Genomic DNA, 12,705 nt, shown 5'->3' on the forward strand with positions numbered 1-12,705 from the left:
ATGTTCATAAAAAACTGAGGCTTGCATATGTAGATCTCTATGATTAAGTGATATGCATTAATAGTGGGTGATACTTACCTAATTGTAGACTGAATTAAGTGGACACCTTGATCTGTGCTGGTAATTAAGCAGTTAAAATTCTACATCAAGCAGAAGCTGAGCATCTAACTGGGATTATTACAGCTTTATCTTTAGAATGAGACAGTTTTCCAGTATGAGCATAGTATAAAATATTTATATTATTAACTTTATAAAGTTTATTTTACATGAATTTTAATGTATGTAACTTATTTAGCATTGCAGCACACTTTTATCTGTGTACAAAATGGATGCATCTCAGTATGTGTTCAGGGATTATTAACCAGTGAGAGCTAGACGAACTCCACTGGACCCAGTGTGGATACTAAGTTTAAGTATTGGTGTTTTGGATTAATTCATCTTCACAAGTCAATGGTGTAGAGAAAGAAATACATACTTCATATGGATTCATTTGTTATCCTTTTCTAAATGATACTATACACTTGGATTTTAAAAGATTTACAAACGGCTCTAAGAACATGTAAAGAGATGACATTTCCAGAAGAAAGTTAAACAGCTCTTAATTTCTTCAAGATCCTAAGAAACATAAAGTTTCTAAGTTCTATTATAGTTGTATTATGTGGGAGCCACAGATAATAGGTAAAGCTCATGAATATTTAAGTATGCTTAAAGGTATCAGCATCATACCAAATTCTGTGCACCGTAGAGCTGAGTGCATTAATAACAGCTTAGAAATCTGCGATGCACATGGCGCTGACCATCAGAGCCTCAATTTATTTACTTGGCCAAATTTACGAAGAAGGTAAGAAACTTCCCTCTAGAGTGATTCAGAATACAAACATTTTCTTTCAAGAGAAAGAGTTAAAGAAGGTGGAGAAAAGAAGAGAAATTATGTGGAATTTTAAAGCATCTCACCTGCGTAGAGGTAATTATTGGTGAATAATTAATTTCAGTGCAATGAAGGACAATGTTAATATTTCAAATGTGAGCCTGTAACTCAATAATATAACTGAAATCTCAATTCTACTTTTAAGTGACCATGTCCCAAGTCTCTTTTATTAATTACAAGTGAAAATGCCAAAGCACAATATTGTAAAAAAAGAAGTGTGTCCAATGTATTCAGATTATAAATACAATCAGTATATACCTTTTCATTTGAAAAGGATGGGAGTCAAAGTTGATGTGTAACCCTAAAATATATTGTTATTAATTTGGCATAATAAGCTTTTTTCTTGTGAAAAAAACCTTAGTTCTATGCTTGATTAAAGTAATGGCATTTGCTAATTGGTAAATGGATACAATATTGTAAAAATTATTTGTGACAAAATAGCAATAAGCAAAGGATGGCCTTATATAGTATATGGATAGTAGTACAAAAACAGGCTAAATCACCTAGAGGAACTATCATATTAGTTATTAAATGAATAAAGTAAATGTAATTTGACTTAGTATTCATATTTTTATTAAATGGTATCAAGACTTTATTATTATGCTTTACTTAAAAAGAACACACATTTTCTATTCTACTTGGATATTAAAGAAATACTAATGGTTAATAAAGCAGAAAAAGTTTTTTCTGGCAAAAATATTTTTTACTTTCATTGGTACATGTTTGTAGCACATACGTTCTTTGCAAGTAACTTGAACATGTACATTACATATTTCAGTTCTCTTTTCTGTTCACTTCTGTCCACTATTCACTTCTGTCTTCTCTTTTCTATTCACTTCTGTCTTTCATTTTGCCAGCATCATATTCATTTATATGTCTTAAAATACCCAATCAAGTTAATTAGCATATGTACAGATTAAAAAACAGTCTAATAGACCAAAACATATAAAATATGTCAGATAATTATGCTAAGTCAAGATATACTTTCAGATCCTTTGCCCATGCTGTATTACAATAAATTTTCCCCTATCTTTCTTTTCTTTGTTATTATATGTCTTTTATTTCCTACTTTATTTGTGTATTAACTTTTTCATATAAGAGAAACCATGCAATATAAGTATACCATTTCTTATGCAGAGACATATTCTATTGTGTATAAATACTACAGTTTTATCATCCATTCACCTGTTGATAGACATATAGGCTGCCTCTAAGATTTAGCTCTTATAAATTATCCTGCTAAAAAAATGGATACACATAAATCACTGTGGTATCACGTATTTGACACTTCTGCAAAGATTTCTAGAAGGGAACTAGCTGGGTCAAATGCAATTTAAACTTTTAGTTTTTTGAAGAATCTCCATACTGATTTCCATAGTGGTTGTATTAATTTATATTCCTACCAAAAATGAAAAAGGATTCCTTTCTCCCCATAGCCTCACTATCATTTATAACTGCTTCATTTCTTGATGATAGCCATTCTTTCTAGAGTGAGATGAAATCTCAGTGTTTTAATTTACAATTCTCAAATTGCCAGAAATGTTTAACACTTTTTCATGTATTTATTGGCCATTTGTATTTCTTCCTTTAGGAAATGTCTATCTATTGCAGATGTCCATTTTTTGATTGGGTCTTAAAATTTGGTGGGTCTAAATTTTTTGAGTTCTTTATATATTCTAGGTATTAGTCGTTTGTCTGAAAAGAATTAGTACAGGTAGTAGACTAATACCTATTCTAGGTATTAGTCTGAAAAGAGTTTTCTCTCTTCTCTTGTTGTCTCTACACTACTGGTAGTTTCTTTTGCTGTGAGGAAGCTTTTAATTTGCTATGATCCCATTTTTTGATTCTTGGTATTGTTTGTTGTGGAACTGGGGTTTTGCTCAGAAAGTCTTTGCCTACACGTATGTCTTCAAGACTTTTAACTTTTGTCTTCCAACAGGTTAAGTGTTTGTGATCTAATGTTTAGATGTTTGATCCATTTTTCTTTTGGTACCGGAAATCAAACTCAGGACCTTGTGCTTGCCAGGCAGGAACTTATGCCACTGAGCTATATCCCTGGCCCGTTTGATCCACTTTGATTTTAGTTCAATGCATAGTGAGAGATATGGGTCTTCAACATTTGGCATGTGCATAGCCAGTTCTTCCAGAATCGTTTGTTAAAAAGCTATCTTTTCTCCAGAGAAAGGATTTGGCCCATTTCTCAAATATAATGTAGCTGAGGGTGCCTGGAATTGTTTCTGTATCTTCTATTCTGTTCCACTGACATGTATAAGTCTTTTTTTTTCTTCCACAATAGAATGCTGTTTTAATTGCTGTAGCTTTGTAGTATAAGGTAAAGTCTGAGATTGTGATAACCACTCCCTTGCCTTTGTTGCCCAGAAATTGTTTCTTTTGTTATTCTAGGTCTCTTTGAATTTCTTTTTTTTTTTGGTTTTTCTCCAGTACCGGGAACCGAACTTACGACCTTGCGCTTGCCAGGCAGGCGCTTTTGCCGCTGAGCTAAATACCCAGCTCCTTCTTTGAATTTCATATGAATTTTAGGATTGCATTCTCCAGTTCTGTTAAAAATATTATTGCTATTTTGATTGATATTGTGTCAAATCTATATAACAATTGTGGAAGTATAGCTATTTTGACTGAGAGTAGAGCTATTGGTTCTACGTATCCAGCCAGGACCAGGGGATAGCTTTCAATTTTGTGTTATCCTCTTCAATCTCCTATCTCAGAGTATTACTGTTTGTGTTGCAGAGGTTCTCCACCTTCTTGGTTAAGTGACTTCCTAAGATTTTATTTTTCTACTTGCTATAATGAAAGGTATTTTTTCCCTAATTTTTCTCTTGGTGAGTTTGTTACTGGTGTACAAAAGCGCTATTGATTTTGTATCCTGCTACACTATTGAATTTGGTTCTTGGGTTTAGGAGTTTGTTGGTGGAGTTTTTGAAGTCTTCTGTGTGGGAGGTCATATCATCTTCAAATACTGGTGAATTAAAGTTTCCCTTTCCTATCCATTTAACTTTCTATTTCTCTCTTTTGCCTAATTGCTCCAGAACATGTTTCTAGAACAGTGGTCATACAGGCCATTTTCTTTCTTTCCTAATATTACAAGGAAAAATTTCATCTTCTCTTAATTCAATGTGATGTTGAATATTGTTTTGCATAGATGGTTTTCATCAGATTGAGATAAAAACATTCTATTCCTACTTTCTTTGGAGTTTTAAAAATCATAAGTGAATGCTGGATTTTGTCAAATTCTTTTTGAGTGTCTATTGAGATGATCATGTGATTTTCTTTTGCTTCTACTATGTGGTGGAGTATATTTATTGATTGGCTTGTGTATGTGAAACCATTTCAGTATCTTCAGATTAAACCCTACTTCATCATGATGTGGGATCTTTTTGATGATTTCTTACATTCCATTTGTCAATATCTTAGTGAGAATTTTTGCATTCATGTTCATTAACAAGACTGCATACAATTCTCTTTTAAGGTTGGGTTTTTTTCTGGAATCAGGTAATGCTTGCTTCCAGGAATGAATTTGGGAGTACTGCTTCCCTTTCAATTATATAAAAAAGTCAGGCATATTGGCATTAGATGTTTTCTAAAGTTCTTGTAGAATTTGGCAGTGAGTCCTTTGAGTCCTGGGCCTTTCAAGGTTTTTTTTTATTATTACTTCAGTTTCACTGACTGATATTGGCTTATTCAGGATTTTTGTATCTTCTTAGTTCGGGCTTGGTAGTTTATATATATCTAGGAATTTATGCATTTCTTCTGGGTTTGCCATTTTATTAGATTACAGATTCTCAATGTAGTTTCCAATAATCTTCCGGGTTTGGGCAAAATCCATGGTAATTTCACCTTTTTATTTCTAATTCTATGGGTTCTTTCCTTATTTTTGGAAGGTTCTATAGTATATGATTTATTACTAATGTCAAAGTCTGAAAAGTATTATTCCTTTTAGGAAGAACGTGAGTCCTAATCCTTTTAATAGTGAAATCAGTAATGAAAGTTTAAATATATAATATTATTAAGAGCTAACTAATGAAATGATGTAAAATTAGGCCTCTGCTGCTCAGAAATGCATACACGAGTTTTAATAATTTTGAGAACATATTTTTTGTAATAAAGGAAGATAACTGATTTCCCCTAAGTGCTAAGATAAAATCACTTACAATAACTGTTACATTGAATGCAGTCTATTGGTACGTTCTGGGCAACTTTCTTAGGCTTGAGGGATGAAAAGCAGATAAAGAACAGAATTAGAAGACATAATCATAAAATATTAAAATGTGTAAAATGTTTCAGACACCAATTTAAGTTCTCATGTTAATTCTTGCGTGTTCCTTATAAGTCTATAATACATTATATTATTATTGTTATTCTCACTTACCATTAAGAAAACAGGTCTATCTATGTTAAATGACAGTCAGTGTCACAGCAAATGAGGAATGACTGAAATTAGGAGATTAAGTAATGTAGACTCCTCTCTCTCTCTCTTCTCTCTCTCTCTCTCTCTGCTTTTTAAATAATGACTAGAACATACTGAAATTATTTTTTGAGACAATCTCACTATGTAGTTCAAACTGGCTTAGAAATCACTATGAAGCCCATGCTGGCCTTGAACTCATGGCAACCTTCCTGACTCAGCCTTCTGTGGGCTGGGATTATAGGCATGAGCCCCCATGTCCAGCTATTCTGATATTATTTGTAATGTTTGCTAAGACATGATTATCCCTATATACACCTATTGTTTCATCATTGCAAATGCAACTATAATCAGAAAAGCTCTTTTATACTCACATTCATTTTATACTTTCATTTTAAGAAACATAAATGCCTTTACTGACATATAATACAAGGTTTTTAATTTGCCCCAAAATTCAATATCCATGGCAGGTATACCCTTAGAGATTGTATTTCTTAAATAAAAAAGCTTAAACTAAGCATGGTGGTACATGCTCATAATACCAGCACTCTGGAAGGAGGAGGCAGGAGGGTTGCAAGCTGGAGCCCAGCCTGTGCAATTAGTAAATTAGACACTGTCTTTAAAAAAAGCTGAAAATGTAGTTTAGTTTGTATGTCCTGGGTCTGATCCTTAGTATCACAAAAATTTAATATTAAGACTTAAATTAATAATTACTCCTTGATCAGTGGACTGCAGATTAAATATTATGTTAGTGAACACAAAACAGTATCAATCTTTTTACATAATTCCATCAAAGCTCTTCAGTGAGCTGGGACACTGTCAGTGGACACTAATATTTTGAAATCTATTTTTCCCTGAACAGTATGTCTTAATAACGGGTATAAAATATTTAGTAAAACTGTAATTTCATCATCAAGGCTTTGGTGTTTTATTTCTAGGCAGAGTAGGTTTAATAGAGGTTGTGTGGGTTGTGAGAGTTTTAAAATTGTAAATAAATACTGGCTTTAATTTAAAGTCGCTTTGTGCCATAAGAGGAGAGTTAGGCTGTATTTTAAGCTTTGAAGTCAGATACTGACCTCTTCTCAAGCTGTGAAATTCCTGATGGCATCTTCTTCCAGTGTCAGGTAGTTCAATTTCTGCATAACTTTTTGCAGTGCTTGCATCAGAACTTCCCTTTTCACCTTGAACTTTATGAGGTGGAGATGGCTTCTTTCCTAAAACACCATGAACGAATCTCTGCACGTTCAGGCTTCTCCTGCAGCTTGATTTCCCTTATCAACGTCCACAAAATTACAGGTTGCTAGGGTCTTGCTTTGGATTAGGCTTTGGTTTAAGGGAGTGCTATGGCTGGTTTCATTTTGATGCAGACCACTAAACTTTCTATCAGTAATAATGCAACTCTGCTTTCTTATTCATGTGTGCGCTAGAGTCATGTTTTTAATTTCCTTTGAGAAGCTTTCCCTTGCATTCACAATTTGGGTCTTTGGAGCAAGAGGGCTAGCTTTAGACCTATGTCAGCTTTAGATACATCTTCTTTATTAAGTTTAATCATTTGTAGCTTTTGATTTTAAATGAGAGATGTGACTCTTCTTTTCAAGTGAAATCTTAAAAGACCACCGTGGTTTTATTATTGGCCTAATTTTAACCTTATTATGTCTCAGGTAGTAAAGGAGCTTGAGGACAGTGAGAGAGAAGGGGGAAGACTCGGCCGGTGAAGTGTCTAGAACACAGCATTTATCGGTTAAGGTCACCATTGCATGGCTGAGAGCTGTGCCCCTGAATAACAACAACGACTTCAAAGACCACCAATCCATGACGGCTGCTGATACTCATAGTGGACATATTAGTAATGGAAAGTTTTGAAATGTTGCAAGAACTGTCAAAATGTGACCCAGACACACTGAGAGAACATGTAGTAAGACAAGATTACACAGAGAAGTCTGCTTGAGGCACAACTGCCACTAATCTTCAATATGCAAAAAGAATTATATTTTTGCATGAATAAAAGTCTATAAAAGGTTCTCAAATCAGTTTACTTCTTTGTAATTTGAGGTATTTTAACTTATTTCATCTTATCAGTCCTTACATATTATTAAAATTAACAAAATATTTTCAGTTAAACTTTCATGAATGCTTCTATAAATAGGTAATATACAGACATACATACTACTGAGTCTCTAAAGTACATGTGCAAGGAAAAATGTAAAATGTCTGCCTGTAGTATATAAATGCCACACACTAGCGAATTTTGAAGTTTACTTTAGACTTCAAAAGTTTTACAGCCAAATGTGTACTGTTTTCTGTGCTACAGGACTATTCAGCCAAATTTAAATCAGAATTTCTGTCTTGATAAGATATTGAAATTTTATTATGAAATATAATAACCATCGCTTACAATATGACTTATTCCTTTACATAATTATACATCATGAAAAGAAAATCATGTATGTTAAAACAAAATCACATATGCCACAAAAAACATTTATCATGAAACAGTTTCCTAAAATAACATTTCAAGCAAATATGAGTGCCGTTTATGACTACTAAAAAAGGGTCATTTTCATAGATTTGTGCTCATAAATGCCCGATGCTTTCTCCTTCTAAAGGAAAATGTGAGAAAAAGATGTATTCTTATTTTACAAGAAAAATAAATTGTATAACACCATTAATTTCTCTAAATTCAGAGTTTTAATCATCTGAGTTGTAATCTTTTTAACATTTTCTTCCCTGTTTCTAAAAATGCATGCATCTCTTTTCCATACTCATAAAAGATATGAATATCATTCCCCTTTCATCTTCAAATGTTTAAGAAACCACACATGATTATGTTATTTATTACTCTGAGGTTTTTTTTGTTTGTTTGTTTTGTTTTGTTTTGTTTTGTTTTGTTTTGTTTTTTTGGTCTTTTCTTCCGGTACCAGGAATCAAACTCACGACCTTACACTTGCCAGGCAAGGGCTTTGCCTCTGAGTTAAATCCCCAGCCCCTTACTCTGAGTTTTGAAGACTTGGATATTCCAGATTTTCTCTATAATGTTCCAATAGGAAATGATTTTTAAAAGAAATAGAAAAATGAAAACAAACACAGCAGAATCTTTAAACACTTCCTTTCTAACTCAAGCACTTGCCATCCACGTGGATATGATGTTTTATAAGATCACTGGTTCATGTGAAAAATAAAAGTCACTCGGCCATTCTTTATGCACCAAGATGGAGGTAAGAGTCTATTTTCTTGTTTACTTGAATTTCTCCAAATTTAAAACAGATCTCAGTGTTCCCTCCATAACTATATTGCCTTTTACACTTCCCCAAAATGTAACTCTACAAAATCAGTGTTCAGTCACTGGTGGAAAGGGGTAGTGTTTTATATCAAATGGATAGTGCACATTTTCACAGTTCACATTCTCTGTGTGTCTGCTGATGAGTTTACAAGTGTGTGGAATTAATTTCTGGACAAAATGTAAGGAGCAACTGTAAGGAGAGAAATCAGCTTAGAATGAGAAGAAAGTTATATGAAGTATTTTTCTCAATTTAATACTTCAGTGGCCATTGATGATCACTCAGGGCTCTGCTCAGGCAAGAAAAATAGTATCCAAAAACCAGGTTACTACTGCTGTGAATAAGATGTATCACTTAAAGATAAGCATTGCATAAGGTTATTGCACCTTCTCATTCTCTGTTTGGGACACTCTGTGATAATAATCACTAATTAATAATATTTATATTTATCAGAAATTGCAAATTTCTTCTTTAAAATATCTTTTCTATTATAAAAGTAGTCTTCACATTCCATAAAATTAATGCATTTTAAATAAGGAATAATGACACTCATATAAATACCAAGAAGAATAAAGAAGTTGCTATTCATAAATTACAGTTATGATAAGCTTCATCTATTTTAATATGTAATATAATATAGTTTTTGTATTTAATAAGTAACCATCTGTGGGAAGATACTAGCCAGAGTTATGAGATTTCTTTTGTTATCTTGATTTATCAATGAATAGTTCTTATTAAGCATTTATAGAGGAGATAATATGAACTGTTGAATCTAAAGGAAAATTTGAAACCACAAGATTTATTTTCAGAAAAGGTAATTTCTTACATTTTATTTAATGACTAGGTTGACCCTTCTAATATAATTTTCTTGTGGAAGAAGTTTAGATGTGCTAAAGCTTTGTAACTAAATAACAATAGGGTGTTATCACAAATTCCTAATGTAAAATGTACTTTGCAAGAATTTTGAGGGTAAGAAACTAACTTGTCATAATCTGAATCGTTTAGCTGAATGATCTATTTTTTGTAAAACTTTGCTTTTGTGAGTTGCCCAGGGAATAACATGTTCTGCACGCTTCCTAATGCCCAGTCCATTCATATAGATATTTGGATAATCTGCCACAAAATACTGAAGTGTCTTACCCCATAGAAAATCAAACTGTATTTAATTAGTGGCAAGCTCTCAGTGATTACAGTTGACATGCAATGTCTACAAAAACTTGATTGGTTTCTGGGTAAATACAAAAACAACTGTAATTATTTCCTATGAGTTCTCTATTGGTGAATAAGTTTACATTTGTGACCTCCTTCTCGTGCACTGGTGCCATCTGAGTTCCTGACCCATGTTCAGCTGTGAGGAGCCCCTGTGTCTAACCTGAGATTGTTGCTTGGACTCTTTGTGGCTACTCATCTAAACATGCCTCGAGTTCTGGACCATTTCTGACATGTCTGTTGGACCTGCTCTTTCAGCTTCCACTAAGTTTTGGGAGTTCTGTTATCCTGTATGAAACCCACCAACTTGGACAGTTAACGCATAAAAGCAATTTTCCTATTTTTATTCATTGCACAGTTCATTCTATCTAACATTGCAAAGCATAACAGTGCTTCACGGCAATTGTGTATATTTGCTCCTGAATGTTATTAATTCAATGATTTATATTCATCAATATAGTATTTTCTTTTTTTCCTTCAAAAGTAAAAGTGTGTTCAGAGGACATAATGGGGTTAACATGATATTAATTCCTTAATGAATTGTTCCTTCCATTACCAGTGCAGTTAACAAGGAAAGGAGAATATAGCAGAACTTAGAAGAGAATAATATAATAATTCCAGTCACAGGTCTCCCATCATAAAGTTGTGTGTGAGGCTTATCCCTATGTCTATTCAATTCTGATCAGAGGCATTAATATATCTATTTTCTGTGATTTATCCACATGATACATTGACAGTGATTAAACAGTGATTAGAAAAGCTTTTATTGATATTTTCCTGGTGATTACTCAACTTGACTAGTAATGATCTGTTCATTTGAGCACAAAACCTTAGTTGTAATTAATAAGAATGGCTTCAAATCCATACCAAAATACTGCTGGAAACTTCAGCACTTTTTTTAAAATCTCAAATCATAATCTGCTCCTTTCTCTTTCTTTCCTTCTTCTTTCTTAAAAACCAAGCCAGACTAGACCAAAGAATACTATATAGTAGCATTAATATCAGACCCAATCTAGCATGAAGTTCACTTACTATGCTTTGAACTCAGGAGAAATTTACCATGATTGAAATGTGATTAAAAATAGTTGAAAGCTATATAAAATTCTTATTCTAGGAAAAAAATTTAAATAAGTGTACCAAACAGTTATTGTCTGTGTTCTTTTGTTTCATTTTATATTGCTGCAATTTTTATTTCACATCTTCAAAATTTACTACATTAAAATATATTCCTTTTTAGCAGATAAAATAATCCACAAGATATGGCACATCACATGTGTAGAATAATTGAAAATATGAGAGTGTGTGTGTGTGTGCAGATTTTCATGTAAGAGCATTATGCAATTTTAACTTTCTAGCTCATTCAAAATTAACAAGTTTATATTTTCATAACGGCAATGTTTAGTATATATTTAATATTATATTACAGTGATGGGCTTTGTACAGTTCAAGTAGTCAAAAGACTAAAACAATATGTACAAAAAATTCACAGTTGAATTTGAAATCAACAGGGAAACATTTTTCAGGAAATTATCGATATTTGTAGCAATGATATGACTTCCCATCAGTGACACCTTTACACAACATATTAACCAAAATTTCTAAACCTTTAATTGGCTTTCTTATCTTCATAGAGATGTAAAACATTTTTAATTTTTAAGTGTTACTACTTTTGTTGTTAATATTACTTGAATGTTGTAAGTGTATAGTTAATTCTTTTTCCTTTTAAAATTTTAATTTTTATAGGAGTTTCATATTCACATTGAAGTTAAACATAAAGTACAGCACCTTCCCACTTCCCCTCCCTGCACATACAACCTTTACTGCTGACATCTAGCCTGGGTGTTTCATGTGTTCTGATTGATAAACACATCATCAACCACAATGCAGAATGTACGTTAGAGCTCTCCTTCTGTCTTGTACCTTGTCTGAGTTTTGACAAGTATGTAATTACATGTACTCACCATTATAATATTATTCAAGATAGTTTCAATGTGCTTAACCTTCTCTGTGCTCTGCGTATTCATCCCTACTTGGACAATCACTGATCTTTCTGCTGACTCCTCCATAGTTTTATCTTTCACAAAGTTTCATAGAGTGGAAATAATATAGTTAACTGTAGTCTTTCACACTGATTGTTTTTCTGATCCCTGTGCTTTTAAGTTTCCTCTGTGAATGTTTATGCCTTCATAGTTCAGTTGTTTTAGTGTAAAGTAGTCTGCTACTGTGTAAATGTACAACAGTTTATCCTTTCTCCTGGTGAAGAATATGTTGGCTGCTTCCACATTTTCACAATTACGAATATAGTTGCGCTAAACCTAAATGTCCAGGTTTTTGTGAGGAATTAATTTTGGAGTTCTTCAGGGGAAATAACAAAGTATACCATTGCTGGGTTATACCCTACAGGTATATTTAATTTCTTAGGGAACTATAATATTTTTCTAAAGTAGTTATGCCAATTTACATACCTATCAGCAATGCATAAGTTTCTCCTGCTCCTCATCTTTTCCTACATTTAATGTTTTCAGTCTTTTGAGTTTTGGTCAAGCTAATAATTATAGTGATATATCACTGATATTTAAATTTTCATTTCCCCAGTGACACATGATTTGAAGAATGTTTGAATGAGTTTATTTGAATTTGGTATATTTTCTTTGAGGATGTACTGTTAAGATTTTCTGGTCATTTTTAATGATTTTTATGATTTGTTATTATTAATTTTTAAAGAATTCCTTATATGTTGGATAATAATCCTTTTTAGCTTTGTCATTTGTTAATATTTTCATCAGTACATTCCTTGACTTTTTTCATGGATTTGGTAGTATCCTTTGCAGAACACAGGTTTTAATTTTAATGAAGTGCAGTTTTCC

The sequence above is a fragment of the Chinchilla lanigera genome, unplaced genomic scaffold (genome assembly GCF_000276665.1).
Source record: "Chinchilla lanigera isolate Chin_1 unplaced genomic scaffold, ChiLan1.0 scaffold00006, whole genome shotgun sequence".
In the NCBI taxonomy this organism is placed as follows: Eukaryota; Metazoa; Chordata; class Mammalia; order Rodentia; family Chinchillidae; genus Chinchilla; species Chinchilla lanigera.